This window comes from Crinia signifera, chromosome 2, assembly GCF_055691185.1.
Source record: "Crinia signifera chromosome 2, ASM5569118v1, whole genome shotgun sequence".
NCBI lineage: Eukaryota > Metazoa > Chordata > Amphibia > Anura > Myobatrachidae > Crinia > Crinia signifera.
In genome coordinates this window covers 138488885-138509052 of record NC_139218.1, presented here as the reverse complement: position 1 = coordinate 138509052, position 20168 = coordinate 138488885, and positions in this window count along the sequence as shown.

The window sequence follows — 20168 nt, the reverse complement described above, 5'->3', positions numbered from 1 at the left end:
CTGGGAAAGAGCGGTCAAGCCACTCCGCAACATCACCTGGGGAAAAAAAAATATTAGACACACCGTCTGCCACCACCTTCAATTTGGATGGGTACAACATATTGAACTGAATGTTCAATTCCCGTAACCGGGTTTTGACCAATTTGAATTTCATTCTGTCCCTCTGCACCTCGAGGGGGAAATCAGGAAAGGTGGAAATCTTCTTCCCATTATGAGCCAGATCCCCCCTGTCCCTGGCCATTCGAAGGAGGGTGTCCCTATCCTTAAAATGCAAAAACTTAGCAATAATAGTCCGCGGTGGTGCCCCCGGTGCAGGAGGTCTCCCCGGAATACGGTGGGCCCGCTCAATAGCGAACTGGGGAGAGAAGGCATTCCTTCCAAACTCTTGGATCAGCCAGTCCTCTAAAAACTCTCTGCCTTCTACTCTTTCATCGAAACCTAGAAAACGGACATTGCTTCGTCGAAGCCTGCCTTTCATATCCGTGAGTTTCAATCTCATCTCGCCTACTTGTGAGGAGATGGATTTAATTTGGGTGCTTAGTGGAATGGCCAGATCCTCTAACGATGAAACACGCGTCTCAACCTCTGTCATCCGTTCTCTCATCTTTTCAGCATCTTGCCGGATAAGCTTAATGTCCGACTGAACTTTGCCCAACTGCTCGGCAAGGCGGGTTTCACACTTGTTAATTGCCTCTATCACCTGTAGCAGGGTTATGTCTGGGGTAGCCTGGGCCCCTTCGCTCTTACTGGGGGAAGAAACCGGGGTTGCCGTGCGTGAGCTGCCCCCAGTCTGGGACTGGGCCTGGGTTCTTGCATACTTCTCAAGCCTGGCGGCCGCAGTGTTTTGGCCTGTCTTTCCCATTATTGCCAGGAGAAATAATGCCGTTACACGATGTAATACGTGATATTCACTAGAGCACAATCCCAGACCTATTACTCCTTTAGCCAGAGATGCAGCAGCATATACGTAATTTAGAGAGTATCCCAGTCCAGGCTTGAATTAAGCCAGCCGGCTTACTGCCCCCCTCTCATCCACAGACAGGGCCACCGGAGAGCAATCACCCACTCACAATACACTTTAATAGGGCCACTACTGTTAGTCTTCCATCTGCATAATAATTCACAGCTTGCCCCGCATGCCCAATATACAGCAGAACCAACAGAGAGTTTTGAGAGAAACAGGCTCTTTCCAGAAGGAATTAATCGGGGCACTCACAGTTCTTGCAGACGGTCCCGTACAGAGGGGGAACAGGCGGCCCCTCCGCTTGACAAAGTAGGGAGGCTGATAGCTTCAAGCTAGCTCTCCTTCCTGGCGCTGGCACCCCACCGGGGATCTCCGCTTCCACCGAGTTTCACGTGGGCTATGGGCTGCCGTACGGACTATGGTGCCAGCTGCATACACGCAGACACCGTGGGGCTGCAGGCGCCAGCCAATGACGCGCGCCCCGCACGTCTCCCGTGCGACTCCTCTCAGCAGCCCGACACCTTCACATAGGCTTACAGCCGCGCCGGCCGGACCTCCGACACTGCGCTCACAGCAGCAGGGGGAACTCCACTACCAAGCGGCCTCTACGGACAGGCATCCAGGTCAGCTCCGGGCTCGGGGAGGGTCAGTGGCCACATCGGGGTTAGCTGCCGGGCATCAGGCTCGGTTACCTCGCTTCATACGTGCCGGAGGTGGGGGGAGGGGAGAGTGTGTCGCCCTACGCTACATGCGCCGTGGTCCGCCCCTTCCCCAGTAACTCCACTCTTGCTCATGCATATCCTGTACCATACCCTTTAAAAACACATTAAAAGCAACCCTGTGGGGGGTCCGCCCACTGCACAAAGTGGGTCAGGGATGCAAGATATGGCAGAGTTGCATAACATAAAGGAGGTAGAGGACATGGGGTTTAAGAAAAAACATGCGATCAGATCCGGGAGCCCACCACAGACAGGTGTATGCTGGTCATACCATGGGTAAGGCGAGTGGCATACTTGCCTACTTTTAATTTCACCTCTCCGGGAGAAGCCTGGAGAGGAATCACGTTAGGAAAAGCGGGAGCAAGTGTGACATAATGTGGCATAAATGATGCAAAATGCAGCGATCGTGTCATTTTAGCCCTGCCCCCTCTCCGTGGACCCGCGATTTCAGATAATTACACCAGCGGGCATGGGGGGATCGGGGGTAATTAGCAGAATGCGGGAGACTTGCCCACCTTTCCGGGGGGCCAGGAGAAGGACACAATTTCTGGGAGGCTCCCGGCCATTCTGGGAGGGCAGGCAAGCCTGGTTAAGTGTAAAACATGTACTGTTTATACAACATAAGGATAGATGACAGGTAGGGTCCAAGGACAATTACATCTTGCACCTATTTTCTTTGCATTATGTGCTCTTGAAGCATTTTTCTAAACAGTTTATAAAACTGCCATCCTGTCTGCAACTGCACTGCCACTCCTAGATGGGCAACGTGTTTGTGTTGCCCACTTGTGTCACTTGCTTAGTCATCCAGCTACCTTGATGCAACATTTTGGCTTAAAAACAATATTGTGAGCTGTGAGGTGTTCAGAAGAGCCTGCCCCACCGCCCTGATGAATCTTAATTATACTCCATTCCAAATTGTAGAATGTATTATAATTATTCTGATTACCAGTGCTTTTTAGAGCTTGGAGTGTGCACCTCCATTTTTTCTGTGTGACTCTACAAGTCCCCTCCCTCCCTTATCATTTACTCATTATTGCATTATTAAATATAGAATTTATTACTGGAAATCTAGATTTCAAACTAATTATTTGTCTAAGCCACCAGATTACACAACAACGTGAGCTGATTATGCCCAGTTTCAGTCACGGCATCATAAATGAATAAATAATGCTCCTAGTTTTACTAATTGGGTAGCAAATGGGCCTATCCCAAAACCCACTGAGTGATGACATGTTGCCTCCTGGATTAATTATTAACTATGGAGCTGGAACAGGGGGATCAAGGAGGTGCATTATTTGTAAGGTGCCATCTACAGAAAACATGGGCAGTGTCAGAAGAGAAATAATACCCTTTCTGAATTTCCCATCCTTTTTCTGCCCAAAGCCCTTCTCTGCCTGTCTCCTGGGCCTTTACCCACCTGCACCCAGCTCCATTGCTTACAGTGTTATGGTCTGGCCCCTCCTCTGGGGCCAGCACTGTGCCTTCTAACTTACCACATCATGGGTGACATTCTATGGGATGAGATTTGCGTTTTTTGGCGTTAATTAGGCAACAAAATGGCGATATCGCATTTTCCCGTCAAATCGCCAATTTAATAGGATGCGCTAAGGGACTGAAATCGCATATTATGTGCGTTAAGGCATGCGGACCAAAAGTGCGAGATTAATTCGCATTTATATCGCATCCAGATGTTTTCGTACAGAAAAGTAAACAAATCGCTTATTTAATGCAATGCGTTTTCGCAAATCGCACTTTTTAGGTGACTTATAATCACACTTATTTCAGACCAGGTTCTGTTTGGCGATTTGGCCCAGAACTCATTTTGGTCAAGTGCACACATGGTTAATTTCAGCACAGGTGCCCTCATTTTCACTCACAAACACCCCTACATAAACCCCAACATCATTAAGGACACCTGTGAGTGTTTCAGACATGGAGATTTTGCAGAGTGGTTTGGAGATGCTCATCTGTGATGTGGCCCATTTGGAGGAGCTGCGCAGGAGGGAGGAAGCTGCGCGCCAGATCCAGGTAGCCCCCCGACTACTGTGTACCCCACGTATGTATCGTGCTCGGCTGTACCTGGACTCCCTCTAGGATCAACAGGTTGTGGGGATGTTTAGGCTGAACCGCATTAACCTATTGGACTTATATGAGCAGGTGAGAGATTATTTGGACCCTTTTGGGGGAGGCAACTATGCAGTGTCTGGGCTGCACAAATTAATGTGTGCCCTCTACTATTTGGCCACAGGCTCCACTCAGTCTGTGACCTCATGGGCCTTGGGGGTATCACAGGCCACTTTCTCTAAGCATTTTACTCAAGTGTTACTTGCTTTAAAGAAGTTGTGGCGGACATACATCAGATTCCCCAGTTCTGAGCAGGAGTGGCAGGACCACAAGTTGGCTTTCTATAGACTCTCAGCATTCCCCCACGTGCTGGGAGCTATAGACTGCACACACATTGGGATTAGGGCCCCGCACGTGCGGGGACACGTCTACGTCAATAGGCGTGGGCGGCACTCCCTGAACGTGCAGGTTGTATCCAATGCTCATTTGAAAATCCTGAGTGTTGTGGCAGGCTTTCCGGGAAACTGCCATGACGCCTATATTCTGAGACACTCAGCCCTCTGGAACAGATTTACCGGCCACCAAATGCCAGAGGGCTGGCTACTAGGTAACTACCTTTTTACATATTACCCTGTCTGTCCTTATTTGTACCTGCTGTAATGTGTGTGTTTCCTCTTTCACAAGCATATTGCTCTTCTACCAGTGTGTCCTGTTTGAAAGAAACACATACCTTACCATATAAGGCAATCACTTCCTATCTGTGTTTTAGGTGACTCAGGATATGGTTGTGTTTCCTGGCTCATGACACCTTTGCGCTCCCCAGAGGGCCCTGCACAGCACCGGTATAATGAAGCCCACATTGCAACCCGCAATGTGGTGGAGCGCACATTTGGCGTTTTGAAGAGTTGCTTCCGGTGTTTGGACAGGTCGTCGGGTACACTGCTTTACCACCCTGCCAAAGTAGTGATGATTATCCAGGCTTGCTGCATGCTGCACAACATAGCCCTATCCCAACCTGCCTATGTGGAGGAGGAACATGCAGCAGTCGTGCAGGAAGCCCAACCTACCACACCTCGGGTAGTGAGGGGTACGCAGAGGGGGAATCTGGTGCGCACACACATCATCAGCCGTTACTTTTCTGGTAAGCACATGTGCCCTGTACTCCAAAATGTACCTGTGCTGTAAGTGTACTCATTAACAAATGTGTGACCAATACCATCTGCTTCCACCCACATTTAGCCTAATACACAGAGCCCAACGGATGCAGCTGGTGGTGCTGACCTATCCCTTGCTGATATCTAGCTTGTAAGTACATTTGATACATGTATGAATGAAGTATGCAGTCAAACATGGCTCACTGGTGTTGTGGAACTACACGTGCCAGCATGTCCTGACACACTATAACCATTACAGTCCAAACCATGAGTGTCAGAGCCTGCTAGAATATGTAGATGCACAACCTTTGCCGCCCAAGGAGATACCCCACACTACTTTAGTGCAATCCCATTGTCATATACCATTACAATATGTTATAATTCACACAATAATTGGTTGTCATAAAAATACACAAACACAATGGTATGCGGTTAGACATTTTTACTTCTGCCTACTTTGTCAGACGCAATCTGCATTTTTGCAGGTGAAACATAACAACTGTGGGGGCATGTTACATGATGTATTTGATTATACAAAATTAACAAACATAAATGAGCTACCTTCTCCCAGCATCAGGCAACCCTACACCACTTCTAGAACCTGCACCAAGCCCACCACGGGTCCTAACACTCCGACGGGGTGGGGAAGTCGGGGAGCCACTTATTGGGGTGCTGGATACACTGCTGAGGGTTGATGCTGTGCCACCTCCCACATTGGCTTCCAGCTGCTGTATTTGGGCCTGCATACCTATTAAGGCATTAGTCTGCGCTGTGCATGATTGGGTTAGTGCAGCTATACTTTGCGCCAGGCTGCCAATATGGCTATTTTGTTCCCTAACAGCAGAAGTTAAATCTGCAAAACGGGTGTCAATGCTGTTAGCAATGCGCACATGAGTGCCTACACCTACCCGTACACTACGTGCAATTTTGCGTAATTGAAGGAACGTGTCACGCATGTACCCCTGGATGTTACCTATTTGCAGGCTTTGGGAGGCCATGAATTCTATCTGTTTGTCCTTGAAATTGACCAAGGAGTTAGCTACTTGGGAAGCCGAAGCGGCTGTATGGGGTGTGTTGGTGGGTGGGGGTGGGTTGGGAGACACCCCACTTGGGGGAAGATCACTCTGTGATGAGGTCTGTATTTCTTCCTCTGCCGCAAAGGTCTCGACCAGTTCAAGAATGATGTCCATTTCGTCTAGCACCATAATTGAATAATCTGTTTGGTTGGTCCCTAGTTGTATAGCACCTGTGGATACAGATGAAGAGGTAAGTACTGATGCATATATAGGCCAGACTGTCGTCTATACTGTTTAACAAAGGGCTTGAGATGCTGGACGCACATACCTAGGGGTGTTATGTACTTACACATGTACCCCGATACAGCATGTAACATTGACATTAATAATATGTCACATGCCTAGCTCAGATTACATTCATTTCCGTTGCAATGTAGCAGCAGGAGATGAATGTAGTGTGAGATATTGTTGATGTGACATGGTGTGTGTACTGTGCTTCCACAGATTCTGCAGCAACGGGCCTTCTGTTCTTGGATGCCGCAGCACTTCGGGATGGACAATCTGTACAAGGAAAGATGGGCAGCCATTATGGACCTTACAATGGATAAGCATTTACACAAACCATGCATTGAAATGACTATAATGGACAATACCTTCCTTTGGATAAGGACTGCATTATTTTTTCCCCACATTTTTTTTTTTCACACTATTATTTGGTTAAATTATGATTAAATTAGTGGACACATGACAACTATTGTATAATCTGTGGTATGTAGTCATGGCAGCTAAACCACCAGTAGCCCTCTGTGTTTTTGGCCACATACATGTTAGGCTGCTAGAAAGAATGTTACAGTGTTGATCAATATGAGCAGTTGTGGAACTACAAGGCCCAGCATTATGAGCAATTTTAAAGTAGGAGCAGGCAATTTCTTGTGCATGACCTTGCTGGGCTATGTAGTTCCACAGCAGCACTTTACTTAGCATAATAATGCAAGTGAACATTATAGTTATAAATCATTGGCATGTATGTTTAAGATTGCATGGGGTCACACTTACCAGCTCTGGATGGCGTTTGCGGCCTATCGATATCCGCCACGTGCATGCCAGGCAGGACCTCAGGGGGTATGATGCGCTTCAACTTCACCTCATACAATGTGTAGCACACAGTGGTGGGGCTTCCTCCTCCAGTCTTGGTGGCCTCCTCCAACTCCATGGCCAATTTACTTTTCAACTGCCTTTTGATGTCGTTGAATCTCTTCTTTACATTTCTGACCAGGCGCTTGTGCTGACTGACAGCGTTCACCGCCTGGGTGATGTCCTTCCACATAGCCCTTTTGCGCTGTGCAGTGGTCTTGTGGTGAGATTTGCCAAGCAAACGGTCAAACACTGGCATGATAGCCCGGACAAGTGCAGCATTTTCCTCATATGAAAATCTGACCTTCCGGCCACTTTTTGTGCGGCCAGCTTCCACCTCCTCCTCCTCCTCCTCATTTTCAACTCCAGCCATGTAGCCCTCCTCCTCCATGCCAGTGTCTTCCTCCTCCTCACCTACATCTTCCTCCACCTCTGACATGTGGCCCTCCTGCAGCTGGTGTGGGGTATGGTCAAGGTCTTGGCTATAGGATGGGGATGCCAGCGGATCCTCCACCTCCTCCTGCTGGGGCTGGACGCCCAGGGCCTGGTCTGGGGCTGGCCTTGCTGTGGCCATGCTGCCTGCCACACTGCTGGCTCTCCCACTTGGCTGGCTGCTGCCACTGCTCCCTCTGCCACTGCTCCCTCTGCCACTGCTTCCTCTGCCACTCCTCACTCTGCCACTGCTCCCTCTGCCACTCCTCACTCTGCCACCAACACCTCTTCCTCTACTCACACTGCCACTGCTCCTCTCCATGCTCCTTACTTCCTATCAAAGAGTGAAATGGCGCCAATGCCCCTTTATATAGGGGGTGTGATGCATAATGGAGGGGACAGAGGTGGGCCAATAGGTTGGGGGGTTCTTAGTCATGCGGAGACAGTTTTGTAAATCTCACTCCGGTTGGTCCAAAACTCGCACATGACCGGCGGAAGAACTCGCACTTTTTTGTGACTTAAAATCGCACCACTTCGCCGCAAATCGCACCACTTCGCACTTTTCAGCCTCCAAAGCGCATCAAATTAAATATGCGATTTATGACTGAAAAATGCGATTTGAAAAAGGGCGAATAGCGGCGATGTGGTGCGCTAAAATAACATGCACATTTATCACATCCCATAGAATGTCACCCCATATGTTTCTCAGCTCTCTTTGACCTTCACTCAGAGCCAGATTAAGGTCTAAATGGGCCTGGAGCTGAAAATGATCAAGGGCTTATTATGCGCAATAATAGGAGTTGTGGACAGCACCTAATAATGTGGGGGGCGTGACCAGTGTTCTGGTTGGGTGGTCAGCTCATGGGTGTGTCTCTATTGTTAAATACTTTCAACTATTTATATATGCCTGGAAAAGGCAGGGGGCTGGCATAAGAAAAATGCAGGGAGATATATTGGTGGGTGAACCCCAAAGGTGCACCCGCAGGACGCCGATGTCCTAAGATACTTTCAGGGTGAGGCGGCACTCCAGTCATAAAAGAAATACTGAAAGCCAAAACTTGGTAGACAACATTTCAGTACCATTTATGTGGTCACCTAAATTTACCACACCATATACCCCTGATACAAATCATGCAACACAATAGTAACCCCCTTATACTGTACTTGCCTCTTATACATATTGCCACATGGAATGAGACAAAAATTCACACAGATTGAGTCAAAACTCACGTAATGCCACACAGATTGATCCACAATACACACTATACCAGGCATGTACAAACAGTAGACCTCCAGCTGTTGTGAAACTACATGTCTCAGCATGCCTTGACATAGCTTTAGCATTCCCTTATAGCAAAACTGTGGCAATGCATGATGGGACTTGTAGTTTCACAACATCTGAAGGGCCATAGTTTGGACATGCCTGCACTATACCAAACAGATTGAGCAATAATGCACAATATGCTTCATAAATAGGGGCATTACGCGCCAATGGCACGCATTAAAAATTTACACCATAATGCCCATTACATGTTAAGCCTCACACCATAATCTCCATTCCGCATTATGCCAAACACCATAATGCCTATTAAAAATTATGCTACATAAGTGCTGCTTAGCTACATGTTCATTGCCAGGGGTTCCATGCTCATTGCCAAGGGGGAATACATGCTCATGGTAACTGGGGGACAGCCGCCACCAGGCAGAGAGCAGGGGGCTGCCCGGCTGTATTCAGAGCACTGCATGTCCCGGCTATTTAAAATAATATCCCTTTCATGCCAGAAAATGCAGGGACTTACCTGGGAATATGGTCCCATACCCTCCAACATGATCCATTGCCTTCGGTACACAATGCTCTGCTCCTGGACTTCCCTGGTAATGTATGATTGCCATCACCTGTGTGGAGCTAGGTAATTGATAAGAATGGTGTTTTAACACAGGTGATGACAATCATACATTACCAGGGATGTCCAGGAACATAAATGGTGGTGGATTCTATCATCCATAAGACAGACAGGGCAATCTGCTACCGGAACCGTGATAGTCGTACAGTTGTCTTCTGGGTGCTCGGGTATGGCATATCGCGGACCAGGGGGACAGATTACTGGGAGGGGCTGGAAAAGACCCAGCAGTCATGGTGCACGTTGGCACAAATAATCAAGTCAGTGGCAGGTGGGGTGTCCTTAAAAACGATTTCAGAGACTTAGGACGTAGATTAAAAGCAAGGACATCAAGGGTAATTTTCGCGGAAATTTTACCTGTGCCACACGCTAGTCCAGGAAGACAGAGAGAGCTAATGGAGGTGAACGCCTGGCTTAAGAGATGGTATAGGAAAGAGGGGTTTGGGTTCCTAGAGCACTGGTCGGACTTTTCAGACAGGCACCATCTTTGCGGCAGAGACGGATTGCACCTGGACGGAAAGGGGGTGGCAGTGCTGGGAGGCAGGTTGGTTAGAAGGTTGGAGGAGTCTTTAAACTAGTCATAGGGGGGAGGGATGCAGATATAAACTATGGGCACATAAGACAGAACAGTGAGGAACAGGCAATTAAGAGATTGGAGGGTGGAGAAGGGGGGTTGGGGAGAAAAACTAGAATCAGTAAGAAATCAATAGAGCATCGAGATCTCAACGTAGCCTCAACGGAAGCATCTAAAAATAAACACAAACTCAAATGCTTACTGGCTATTGCAAGAAGCTTAGCAGGAAAAATTGGGGAACTAGAAGCTGTGGTCACTAGGGATTACTTTGACATTATGGGTATAACAGAAACATGTTGTAATGAGTCACAAAATTGGGCGCTAAGCATGGAGGGATATACTCTATACAGAAAAGAAAGGGAAATTAGAAGGGGCGGGGGTGGCTTTATGTAAAAAATAACTTAACATCTTGTGGGAAAGTTATGAGCTCAGATACAGAAGAAGATAACACAGAGACCGTATGGGCAGAGATAACTGATAAAAAATAAAAAAACAATAATAACATTTTAATAGGGTATGCTACAGACCGCCAACCGTGAACGTCAGGCACTAGTCTCTACTCTTAAACCAAATCAAAAAATCGTCAGATCAGGGGCAGGTACTAATAATGGGGGACTTTAATTTACCAGATATTGATAGGAAAAATGAGACATGTAAATCATCTAAAAGCAGTGGGTTCCTAAGCTTGCTCAAAGCTCAGTTTATCACACAAACGGTAGAAGCTCCAACTCGTAATGAGGCATTACTGGATTTAGTATTAACAAATAACATAGATTTAGTTTCAAACACCAAAGTAATTGAACACCTAGGGAACAGTGACACAACATGGTTTCAATGGAAATCAACTTCTGTAAACTACAATATACAGGACCAGTTAAAGTACTAAACTTCAGAAAAGCTAACTTCGAATTATTCAGGGAAGCTCTAAAAGAAATTAAGTGGGAACAGTTATTTGAAGGGAAGAATGCAGAGGAAATGTGGGATACATTTAAAAATGGGCTAGAATCACTAACTATTAAATACATCCCAAAAGTCAATAAGGGTAAATTCAACAAAAAGGACAGCAATTAACAATAAAACAAAAGCGTGTAAATTCTATAAAAAATAATGTAAACGAGGGGTCGTTCGTCAAGTATAAAGAAACAAACAAAATGGTACTTGTTTCCTAGCATAGCGCCCAAGATTTTCATCTTATGGCATCTTATGTGATCGCATCGCATGCCATATAGCCGCATACGATGCATGCGATGCGATGATATCCGATTTTTTATTGTACAACCACCCTGATGGGTCCTTACAATGTTAAATGCACCCCCATTGTCAACGCCACCCCCAGGATCAACGCCAACCCGAAGCGTGGCGAGTGCAGCAAGACTGTGAGGGGCGGCGGTACGCATCCTCCGACCTTTTCATAACCCCACTATCCACATCGGCGTGGAGTTGATTTGTAGATAGTGTGGCGAGCCCGAAGCGTCGCGAGCGGACACGTATGACTTTACATGTATTGTGCGTCCCATTGCGGGGCTCGCTGCGCTCGCCACGCTTCGGGCTCGGAGGCTCGCTGCGCTCGCCCCACTATATAAAATCAACTCCACGCCAATGTGGATAGTGGGGGTATGAAAAGGTCAAAAGACGCGTACAGCCGCTGCTCCCCACACTTCGGGTTGGCGTTGATCCTGAGGGTGGGGTTGACAATGGGGGGGGGGGGGCATTTAACATTGTAAGGACCCATCAGGGTGGTTGTACAATAAAAAATCGTATACCACCGCATTGTATGCCATTGTATGGCATACGATGCGATGCAATATTTTATTGTACAATATCGCGTCGCATCGCATCCCATTGTATACCATATTTAGTCTTATGGTATACGATGCGATGGGCGCCGTGCTAGGAAACAAGTACCAACAAAATTTGTAAAAAAGTAATCAAAGTAGCTAAAAGGGAAAATGAAGAGCGCATAGCTGCAGATAGCAAAAATAACCCCAAGAAGTTTTTCAAGTACATAAATAGTAAGTGAATAATTAAAGAGAACATAGGCCTATTAACCGATATCAACGGTAAAAGTTTTGCAGAGGTTAAGGGAAAAGCGTAACTGTTAAATGGGTTCTTCTCATCAATGTTTACTAGGGTAGAGCAGATAGAGGAATACACAGATACCACAAATGGGACGAACAAGCCGGATCTCAATATTGATTTCACGACCGATGAGATAATATTGAGGCTCAGCAAAATAAAAACTAACAAATCACCAGGGCCAGATGGGATACATCCTAGGGTACCAATGGAATTTAGGGAGAAACTAGCGACCCCTCTATATTGCATTTTTGAGAATTCACTATCATCAGGTAAGGTACCAAAAGACTGGAGAATAGCAGAGGTAGTGACAATATTCATAAAAGGAAAAAGGGATGACCCAGCTAATTACGGACCGGTGAGCTTAACATCAATAGTGGGTAAAATATTTGAAGGAATTTTAAGGGATGGTATCCTGGAATGTTTAGACCAGTGGTAGTCAAAAAACATACACACCAGGTAAACGGCGCTAATGGACCACACTAATTAGTATTCCAAAACGTATAAATTTATTAAAATTACACAATAATACAATTTAAACAATACCACCGGCCGGTAGAGCTAACAAACATGTGCACAATAATCTGATGATCTGATGAAGCCGCTGATTAGGAACAGGCGGAGAAACGCGTCATCGAGCGTCACTTTCTACTTCCGCAAACAAGTGTTACCACGTGAGCCGGGGAGAACTGCCGGAGCTGGGAGTCCCAGAGAGGAGCTGCAATATAGGGAAGACCAGCAGCTGGGGACCCGCTTCAGGCCAGCGAACTCTCACCCTACAGTGGGCATTGAAGTGCTGCACTCGCTTGGAAGCCTAAGTATTAATTACTTTTATTTCAAAAAAACGCTGCTTTGCTTGATTGTTAGAGCACCTGCAGTCTGGAGCAATTCTAAGGGCTAATAAGCCTGTATGTGTGACTGACTAACACGCTTGCCAAATATATCTAACATCAAAGATTATCAATGTGTTTCATAAGATTTCTGGGACTGTTCAACTGCTAAGTGGACATAATAGGAAAGAAATAAAGCCACCAAGCCTTGAATCCACTATATGCTTTAGCCCAATCAGGCAATCCTAGATTAATTATAATGGAGCATTGATCTTATATTACACGCTGCAGCCTAGAGAAAGAAGCCTTCTTTCTTTTCTTTTTAAATTTATCATTTTTTATGGCCAGAAATTATTGTGCACATGTTTGTTAGCTCTACCGGCCGGTGGTATTGTTTAAATTGTATTATTGTGTAATTTTAATAAATTTATACGTTTTGGAATACTAATTAGTGTGGTCCATTAGTGCCGTTTACCTGGTGTGTATGTTTTTTGCGTTTTCTGAGGGCTGAGTATCCCTTATAAACGGAAGCTGGGACCATTACTAGTGCCCTGCGCTTGGTTATACCTGTAAGACCTTCATAGTTTACTTAGTATTAACCAACATGGGTTCGTGAAAAATCGTTCATGTCAGACAAATTTACTAGGCTTCTATGAGGATGTCAGCAAAAACCTTGATAATGGAAATGCAGTAGATGTGGTCTTCTTTGATTTTTTCTAAATCTTTTGCTACAGTACCACACAAGAGGTTGGTAAATAAAATGGAGGACCTGGGATTAGGGGCAAATATCTGTAGATGGGTAGGGAACTGGCTGTGTAATAGAGAACAAAGAGCTTTATCAAATATGACACCAGTTATAAGTGGAGTGCCACAGGGTTCGGTTCTAGGGCCCATCTTATTTAACATATATATTAACGATATCGGGATGGGGATACTCTGCAATGTATACATCTTTGCTAATGACACAAAATTGAGTAGAGATATTAAATCAACAGAGGATGTAAACGTACTTCAAAATGATCTTAACAAGCTAGATGAGTGTGCTAAAAAGTGGAAGATGAGGTTCAATGTAGATAAATGCAAGGTTATGCCTCCCGGGAGGCATAATATGAGCAACCAAGCTTATTAGGGGAATGGTGATTTTAAACTACGAGGAGAGATTGAGCAGTTTGGGATTATTTACCATAGAGAATAATATAAGGAACTCTCAAGAACCCTTTTTACTGCAAGAAAGTAATCTAGGACACAAGGGCACAAATTTAGATTAGAAGAAAGAAGATTTTGTTCCCTCAAAAGAAAAAAATTCTTTATGGTCAGAGCAGTCAAACTGTGGAACTCTCTTCCTGGAGAAGTGGTGTCGGCAGATACAATAAATACCTTCAAAATAAGGTTGGACAAACATTTATTGGATAAAAACATCCAAGGGTACTAATAAGAATCATATTCTGTCTTTTATAAGGGATAAGTTATTAAAACCTAGGTTGAACTTGATGGACGCAAGTCTTTATTCAGCCTTATCTACTATGTAACTATGTAACTATGTAATTGTGTACCGAATGCAATGGGTCATGTTGGAGGGTATGTGGTCCCAGGATCATTCCCGTACTGGCCCCTTTTACACCAGCCTAGTCCCTGCATTTTCTGGTGTGAGGGGGAGAGAAAACCACCCCTGCCTCCCTTTAAACAACCAGCTATATCTTCAGAACCAACTGACCCATTTATTTACATGTAGGCTTCGAATGATTTTGGGCCGTTAAACTGTGCCGTTTGGTTCCGGAGAAATCTGTCCTCAAACAACAACAACAGCCATGAAATTACATTTCAGAAATGAAAAAAAAAAAATGGTTTACCCGCAATATATCTAGAACCAATGAACCCATATGGACCAGGTATCAGATTGAAGGCCCAGCGACTTGGGTTCGACTGAGATCAACCTTGAGCTTCTCTGATGCCGGAGGGGGAACTGGCAGCCGTTGGAACCGGGTGGAGGTCGGAATTAGCGGGTCCCATGTTATCCTATGGGGAAAACGTTCCAGGTTTGCCTGGCGATATCTCCAGTTCCCGGGGGGCTAGCGACACGGGGCTGGGCTCGTTGGGAAGCCCTGGCCCTCAGCTACAAAATGGGTATATTTGGAGAGTGAGTCTGGAGCTGTAGCTCTATCAGGCCCATTGTTAATCCGGCCCTTCGCTTCACTTGCAGCACCACCAACCATTTCCAACCAGGTTCATCTGAAAATGTACCCTGTAAATGCAGTTATGACCTTCCATGCACAGCATCATCCAGGGTGTCAGCTATGAGTGGATCCTGTCTCTTCATCTCCTACACAGTCACTGACATGCTACAACCTTGGACATGAAATCTGTTCCTTGCTCTGCTTACAGATGGGTCAAGCAAGCCCCCAATCTCACCAACTTCTGATTCTCTGACAGATGCTTGGGCACCCACTGGGCACAAACTTTGCCATAACCAAGCTTGTTGTGGATTATGTGATGCACAGTTCCCTTACTTACTTAGAAATTTCACGTGTGGTGATCCGACGATTCTGACTAATGAGATCCTCTACAGCTGAAATTGTGGCAGGGTAACTAACAGCTCTTCTGATCTGGAGGAATCCATCATGCAACCGACCATGCAAAACGGCTTTCCAGGAATTAAGAAACTGAGGCAAAGTGAAGGCGATCACTACCCATGCTCAACTGGGAAAAACGCCACACCATCTATTAGCAAACACATTAACCCACTGCGATTATATACAATGCCGCTACAGCAAAAGTCTCCTTTTCATTTGGGCACACCTTATAGTTATGTTTTTGGTGCATTTTTAACTATACATATTTTGTGGGAATTACCTGAACAATCGGTATACTCTTCTAATGTAAGTATACCCAGGGCCAGTGCCACCACTAGGCATTTGCAGAGAGCGCCGGCCACTGGGGGGAGCAGGGACCCCCGGATGGAGGTGAAAGCGTCTGTCACTACTCCCCCCCCCCCCCCCGCACTGGAGCAATCTCATTGCACCATATTCGACACCCCACGCCTCCCCCCGCCGGATCAGCGTGCCAGACGTATCGCACCCCCCCCCCCTGCGCAGCACGGCAGCCACACTCCCCCACGGATCAGTGCGCCGGGCCACATCACACCCCCTGGCCCCCAGAGCAGCATCGTGGCCGAATCACCCCCTTGATCGGCGCGCCGGCCGTATTCCTCCGCCCGTGGAGCATTGAGCACCACCTGGGGCGCTCCGGTGCCTTGCACTGGCACTGAGTATACCCAGAAAGTATTAAGGCATTCCACAGCAGATATCAATGATATCTACTGCACTTTCCCTGTTTCTCATCCCAATAATAATGGCATTGTAATTTAAGGGCTACATATTACACAATTTACTCTGAGAGGATTGGCCCATATCCCTCCCTGGTAACAGCCATTAGTGCATGCACTGTGTAATGAGTGCATGTGCACAGTAGATTTGCAGCATAAAGTGATCCCTGATGTGATCGTTTTAGTGGGTGTGGATCGTATTGTTGAACCGACTTAGGTCGACAGTCATTAGGTCGACACTGTTGGGTCGACAGGCAACAAGGTCGACAGGGTTCTAGGTCGACATGGGTGAAGGTCAACATGGGACAAGGTCGATATGGGTTTAGGTCGACAAACGCATAAGGTCGACATGGGTTGGGTCGACAGGTCGCAAGTTTGACGTGGGTTTTTCACTGTTTTTTTACCCGAATGTCGACACAGTCGACATGGACACAGTTGGAAGTCAACCGCAGCCCCTCGCTTAGCTCGCAATGCTTTGGGCACGTTGCCTCGCTATGCTCGGCACACTATTTTATTCTCCCACCACCCCCTAGTGGATGGTAGGGCATTAAATACTGCCTGTTGGCACATGTCGGCTCAAAAAACAGTGAAAAAAAGCATGTCGACCACACAACCTGTTGACCTAACCCATGTCGACCTAACGCATTTGTTGACCTAAAACCATGTCGACATTGTCCCATGTCGACCTAGACACCTGTTGACCTTCATCCATGTCGACCTAGAACCCTGTCGACCTTGGTGCCTGTCGAACCAACGGTGTTGACCTAATGAGTGTCGACCTAATGACAGGGCAGCACCCTGAGGTCAGTCCGGAGGTTTGGCAGGGGCTGTGTACAGCCACTGCTGCTGTCTGCTGTACTATGCGGACAACAGCAGAGGTGAGTGGATGCCTGTGTGCGGCATCCATTCACCTCATGGACAGAGGCTGGGGGCACACGGAGGCTGGGGGCAGCCCAGCAGCTTACTTGGGTGCTGGGCTTGCCCCCAGCGTGTAGGTTGTCATTGCGGAGGTGTCAGGCGGCGTTGCGGGGGTGAATGCCGGCGGGTTTCCCGGTGTTGGATTGGATGTCATCTCCGAGCGCCGGCTCAGTGCCTGAATTCACCGGCGTCCCCTACCCGGCACAATGCCGGGGGACACCGGTGTAAAAGGGAACAACTGCCGGGTCGCATCCGGGTCCAAAAACCAAAACGATTTGGTGTAAAAGTGGTATTAGTCTGGTTTCTAATAAAAAGAACCACAATGTGTCAACATTAAAAGGTATATAACAACACTTGCAGTATGTAATTATATTCCATATGATGAATGGTCAGCCAAACTGTACCCGCAGTGCTGCAGGGTCAAGGCACACACCTCGGGGAGTCCCCTATGAATAAGGCTGCTCTCTATTGTAAATGCTGGTAAGTGAATGAATGCACGGAAAGCATGTCTCTCACTTGTGCCACTATGGAGCAACTGTCCTGGATGGGGTATTTGCAGTGGAGTGTCCCACCGGTGGAAGATTGACAGGAGGACCAAGCCAATGGATGGGGTCAGTGCTTCTCTCACTTGCGCTGCCGGTGGCTGGCAGTCATGTGGTGCGGCGTGTCTTACACTCACGCTTGTGACACCTACTCCCACCGGCGTTCTCCTAGGAGACTTCAAGTTATGGCTGGAAGGCTGACACGTGTTTGCAGGTGGAAGTAAAAATGAATAAAAATTCAAATAGCAGTTGGCATCAGGTGTTTCCGGACTGGTAGAGGCAAAGGGCAGCTGCCTGGGAAGTGCTAACGCATTTCGCCCTCCAAAATAGGCTTTTTCAAATTAAGTTGTTATTGCGCAAACAGCAGCAATAAGAAATTCTATTTATCAAATCTTAAGCTGTATACACACTAGAGGTTATTGTAAAAGATATCGCTTAGAAAGGAACTTATGAGCGATATATATTTCACAATTTTGTCAAGTTTGTACACTCAATATCGTTAACGATGCTCACTCCCTTGCATTGTTAACAATGATTGATGTCTGCTGAACATACAAGTCAATTTGGCTATATAGACAACGACCTGTATGTTCAGCGGGTCCTGCTGATGTCACTGAACAATATCGTTTACCGATATCGTTCAGTGTGTATGCACAATATCAGGACCCGCAGATGATATTGTTAATTATATTGGCTATGGCCACTGTCGACTAGTGTGTGTGGTGGACCTTTAACCTCACAAGAAGCCAAACAACTGTGCGGGTCTATGATCTGGAAGAGGCTCCATTACTTCCGTGATGCCCATTTCAAGATTGCCTCAAGAGAGACATAAATAGAAAACTATTAATACCACTGTTTCCTACTGCAGACAAATCACAAGGGAAAAATACTGAGCTCATACAACAACCATATGACTGAAATGTACATTTCTAAAGGCATTCCACCACAGATCATTGCATTTGAATACTGCTTGTATCTGGTTTAATCATACAATGTGCATACCTCCCAACTTTTTCAAGTGAAGAATAGGGACACTTTGCCGTGTGAGCGCCTCAAAAGGGGGCATGTTGTATGCAAATGAGGTCACAGCTTATGCAAATTAGCTTGCGTCTCCATTTTCGGCCACTGCGCCACTCAGTAGGCACACAGCATCTATGGGGGGGGGGGGGACTCCCAACTGCCCCCCCCGCAGTGGGACACTGCCTGCCGCGGGAGGGACACGGGAACGTCCCCAAAAATCGGGACGTTCCCGCGTTTAGCGGGACAGTTGGGAGGTATGCAAAGTGTTATCCTGAAAGTGTTCAGTGACAATGTTTCACATTTAATATTACACTTACCAAAAATAAAAAGCAACTTACCTTTGGTCACAAAGCTAAATGGGAGATAGAACTCAGACATGCATTGCAAAATCTGTATTATGTCTACATTGTACTGGTAAATTGTCATTTTGCTGTAAACAAAACTTGTATCCTTTGTAAATGATTGTGTATCTGCTAGTATGTGAGAGCAGCGAATTCCTCTGAGCAGCTCAGGCGTGTGTGTCTGTCTGAGCTTGTGCTGCCATCACATAAATATAATGTGACCATTTGTCTGCAGTACAAAATATTTTTTGGAAGTGTGATTGAGTGTGACTGTGTCCTTATGAAAACGTGAGTGTATGTTTACACAGGGATTGGGAGGATGTTTTGGCTGCTATTTGCAGACCAGAGGTGCAGACTGCCAAGAGACGTGATGGAAATGAACCCTAAACGTCTAACCTATTGAGAGTATGTGTAAAACAGTAATGACATTTCTAATTTCTGGATATTCAAAAATAATAGGAAGCAGACAGTGTACATGCAAACTACAACTCCCCTTTGCCCCATGAGGAACCACTGAAACATGGGCCCTTGTTCTGGTTCACTCGCAAAGGCAAATTCCTTCTCAAATGGACAAAACCATGTGCACTGCAGGGAGGGCAGATGTAACTTGTGCAGAGAGAGTTAGATTGGGGTCGCGTTTTACTTCAAAGTGAGATCTATAATGCAGTGTAAAAATAAACCAGTTAGTATTTTCCCTCCACAGAAACAAAATACCTAATCAAAATCAAAATCAAAATCCCTGCACATGTTACATCTGCTCCCCTGCAGTGCACATGGTTTTGTCCATTTGAGAAGGAATTTGCCTTTGCAAGTGAACCAAAATAACCCCCACAGTTCCTTTCTGACCAAGACTAGGCCACCAACACAAAGCCTTGGTGAGATGTCCTTAAATACTGCCTGGCAGTTTATTATGAAGCTACATCTGTACTATTGCTCAGACACCTAATTTGTTATGTTCCAACAACCAGGTCCTACAAAGCCTCCACAAAGGTGTCCAACCTGCCTTAAAACTCTGAGCGTCTGATGCTCCCGCCATTCTTTTTCCCTTAAAGAGACTAAGAAACCCAACCCTTAAAGCCCCCTCCACCTGGAATAACCAAACTGAGGGCCAGATTCTCTAAGCTTCAAAAGTGATAAAATGGAGAGTGATAAACAGCCAGC